The sequence below is a fragment of the Hylobates moloch genome, unplaced genomic scaffold (genome assembly GCF_009828535.3).
Source record: "Hylobates moloch isolate HMO894 unplaced genomic scaffold, HMol_V3 SCAFFOLD_13, whole genome shotgun sequence".
NCBI lineage: Eukaryota > Metazoa > Chordata > Mammalia > Primates > Hylobatidae > Hylobates > Hylobates moloch.
This window is the reverse complement of record NW_026652288.1, coordinates 56,340,537-56,344,605: the sequence shown is the minus strand read 5'-3', so window position 1 is coordinate 56,344,605 and position 4,069 is coordinate 56,340,537. Positions and strand designations below refer to the sequence as shown.

The 4,069-nt window shown below is 40.5% G+C and overlaps 1 pseudogene; it reads right to left on the bottom strand.

Annotated features, from left to right (window-relative positions):
- Positions 1–2,407: 2,407 nt before the first annotated feature.
- Positions 2,408–2,848, bottom strand: LOC116480747 (tetratricopeptide repeat protein 5-like; annotated as a pseudogene).
- Between the last annotated feature and the right edge of the window lie 1,221 nt (positions 2,849–4,069).

The window sequence follows — 4,069 nt, the reverse complement described above, 5'->3', positions numbered from 1 at the left end:
TAAAACTCTCAATTGGTCATATATTCCTTATCCAATTTCTGTCTTAAATCTTTCCTTCTTTCAAAACTAAACTTCTTATGAGTGATAACAATCCTTGCTATCTCCATTTTCTCACTTCCCACTTACTTCTCAACCCACTCCAGTCTAGCTTTGGTCAAAACAGCAAACCCTCTTATGTCCCTTCTGCTTTAAACTCTTCAATGTTAGTGCATTGCTCTTAGGATAAACATCCAAATTCTCAAAATGACTTAGAAGGCTCTAGACAGTCTGGTTCCTAGGGAGATTTCCAGCCACACCTTGCACTGCACTTTTCACATAACCATCTTCTTTCGGTTTCTCACATGTATTGCAGTCCACCCTTTGTATCTGTGGGTTCCAGGCTGCTAGATTCAACCAATGGCAGACTGAAAATAATTGGGCAAAAAAAGCATCTGTACTGAATATGTAGACTTTTTTTCTTGTCGTTATTTCCTAAACAATATAGTATTACAACTATTTACATTGTATTATGTATTATAAGTAATCTAGAGATGATTTAAGGTATATAGGAGATTGTGCATAGGTTATGTGCAAATACCATACTATTTTACATTACAGACTTGAGCATCCTTGGATTTTGGTATCCTTGAGGAGTCCTGGAACCAGTGTTCCACAATACTGAGGGATAATCATATATCACATTTCCGGCAAGAACTAGCTGGTGCATTCAAATGGTGTAACTCAGAAGAGTTTATGAGGGACTATTTACAAGGATATGGGAAGGGTTAAGGGAAGTCAGTAGGAGATGATGAAGCATCTGAAAGCTTAGTTACCAAGAACGTAGGTCCCTGTAGATACAAGACGCAGGAATAATTACAGATCCCTGAGATGCTGCTAGCTGTAGCTATAGGATAAAGCTTTTTGAGTGACTACCCAAATGGAGCTGTGTCTTAGAAAGAAGATCACAGCTATAGCCAACCCAAGGCCCATCAGGAAAATAAATACCCTAAACAGTTGACTAAAAGTAAGAAGAAGCCAGAGGGCCAAGTATATGGTTGATAGCTAGAGGTTAACCTTTTGGGGTGCAAGGCAGAGTAAAGAAGGGTAGAGAGTGGATTAGGAAAAGCAACAGATAATTTCCAGCTCCTTCTTACCGCAGCAGTTTTGTACATGCTGTTCCTCTGTTTGGATGCTGTTTTTGAAGGCTGATCATCTTCAACTAGTTCATTCTTTTTCATCCTTCAAACCTCAGATTCATGTGTCTTGTTTTGTATAGAAGCTATCTTTAACCAACTAATAGCCAAGATCCTTCATTATGGAGCTGGATTCTCTCCTTCTCAGCACTTATATCAGTTTGTAATCATCCTGCTATTAGTGTGATAATTTAATCAATGTATGTGTCCTCCCTATGGCTCTATATTCCATGTGACTGGGGATTATGCCTGATTTAACTCGTAGTGGAATCCCTAGGCACTAACACACAACACCTGGTATATAGTAGGAACTCACTAAATTCCTGCTGAATAAGTACATATACTGAAGATGTATGCTATAGTCTGAATGCTTGTGTCCCACACCAAATTCGTATGTTGAAGTCCTAACCCTTGAAGTGATAATATTAAGAGGTGGAGCCTTGGGAAATGATTAGATGATGACAGTGGAATCCTCACAAATGGGATTAGTACTCTTATAACAGAGACCCAAGGGAGCTTGTTTACTTCTTCCACCAAGTGAGGGTGCAGCGTGAAGACATCGTCTGTGAGGAAAGGGCCCTTACTAGTCACCAAATCTGGTGGTGTCTTGATCTTAGCTTTCCGGTCTCCAAAACTGTGAGAAATACATTCCTGTTGTTTATAAGCCACCCAGTCTAAGGTATTTTGTTATAGCAACCTGAATGGCCTAAGACACAAGGTAGCATGCTCAGTGGCTTGAGCTCTGGGGTCACCTTCTGTCCAGAGGCTGAGTGGGCAGCGCCCATCATCGCAAGGGCCTAGATGGGCTGAGCGCAAGCTTCCTAGCTCTGTAGCTTTTTGTTCTTCATCCTTCCCTTGCTATCAAGGAGGCTGGCTCCTCTCTCCAGGAATTCCAGGAGTTCCTCTTGTTGCCAGGGCTCTGGCCAGGCAGGGTCCAGTGTTGCAGCTCAAGAAAAGTCCCCAGGATCTTCTCATTGCTTGTTCATGTTTCTGTAACATCACTCTTTTTCGATGAAGGTCAGGATTCCTGGAAGCTGTCCTGTCAACCTTCTCTGCTTGGACCTAGGCAGAAAGTTTGCTGGAAGATCTTAGGGTTCTCACTGATATTGAAGTGAAGAGAAAAGTATGTATTCTCCAGAATATGCTAGGAGTGGCCATGGTGCACGGTCATCTTCACAGCCAATTTAGCCTATTGGTCACTGTCCATGACATGATAAAAATGTTCATCTCCAACGTTAGTCCACAGCTGGTGAAGCACTGTCAATAGGTTTCGCAGGGAGACATTTTTCTTGCAGCTGCAATACCCCCTTTTCTCCAGTACCCCTCACCCAGCTGGTTTCAGGCTTCCACCAGCTCAGGCTCCAGCTTCATAGACTTTGATAGAAACTCCTCAGCCTTAGAGACACAGTCAGGAGTCATGTTCAGTGCCTTCCCAGTCAGCATCTTCACTGCACCTTGCCCTGGATTAAACCCACGACTTCCTCCATCTGCCACAGTGTCTTCAACATCTCCCCCAGGGGCTTCTGCGTCTCCTCCTGCACATCGTATTGCTTCCCCCCAGCATCCTCAACACTATGTGTCTTGAAATTGCAGTCTTGAAATGAATAGAGCTGATCCACCAGTTCCTGCAGTTTCTGCGAGATCTGCCTGACTTCTTCCTTTTCATTAGCCATCATTTCCCAGCTATCATCATTAATTAATTAATATGCAATCTGGTAAGTGCAGTGATTAGAAATGGATTTTTCTGTGAAGTTAATGAAGCTTAAGCTTCATAACTCTCACTCCCTGGGCCTGTTCCAAGGCCCTGGCAAAGTGTTCACATGGTCATATGTTTTTGTAAAATATGCAAATGTTAGTTGTTTTAATCACTCTCACGTAAGAGCGCGCTTTCTCTCTACTCCGACTTCCCATGAATCTCACTTCTGCTTGTGTTAAATAACGTTAGACTAGCAGTGGGCATTTTTGGGATTTCAGTAAGAGGAATTGAGTTGAGGATGCATTTTGTTTGGACTTAGTGGGATATGTTTATGTGTTTTTCAGTTGCTTCCATGTATATTGAAGCTATTGTTAATCATCTTGGGGTAGGAATGTCTTCTAGGAATTCTTGCATTGCTCATTGTGCCAACTCACCTGACATTGGGACATGATAGTGCAGGGCGAGTTTGTAACCTGACATGAATATATTCCACATTCCTAGCACAAAAAGAAAGTGGGTGGAGACAAAACAGGACTGGACATGTATGGAGCCAGAAGCTCGTCCTTGGAAAATTCTTCCCATCATTCAATGTATAAAACTGTAAGCAAAGGCTTTGATTCTCATTTATCTTCAGTTTAAATGGAAGATCTTTCATATATAATGACAACTGTATTTTTTTTATAAGAATCATGTGAAGTAGAATTTATCAGAAATTCTGTGTTTGTAACAATACCGATATTTTGTCTGTGTATAAAGTATCATGTTTTACAAAGCCCAACTATCAATAATAAGAAAAATTCTGATCAGTTGTAGCATACGAAAGACTGAATTCTATTTCTCCTCTCTCTACGGAAAGTAATATTACAAAATTATTGTTGAAGAGATAATAAAGAGTATGCAATTGACAAGTAGGAAAACAGGTAGGAAAGGTATTCTAGAGAAATCAGGTCATTAATTAATGAAATATGATGTGTATTTTTTCTATATTTTGGATAGGTAGTGTATTTTTCAGATTTTGAAAATTTGTATTAATTTTTCTCTTCATAAATAATATTATCTTGGCATTCTACTTTTATATTTGTAATTTTATATTCTTTTGCTTAAAGAGGGTCTTGAAAATTGTACTAGGTTCAGGCCCCACAAACCCGAGCCTTCACCCTGTGGTAGCAGAAGTAGGCACTAGTTCTTGAGGGAGTGGGTA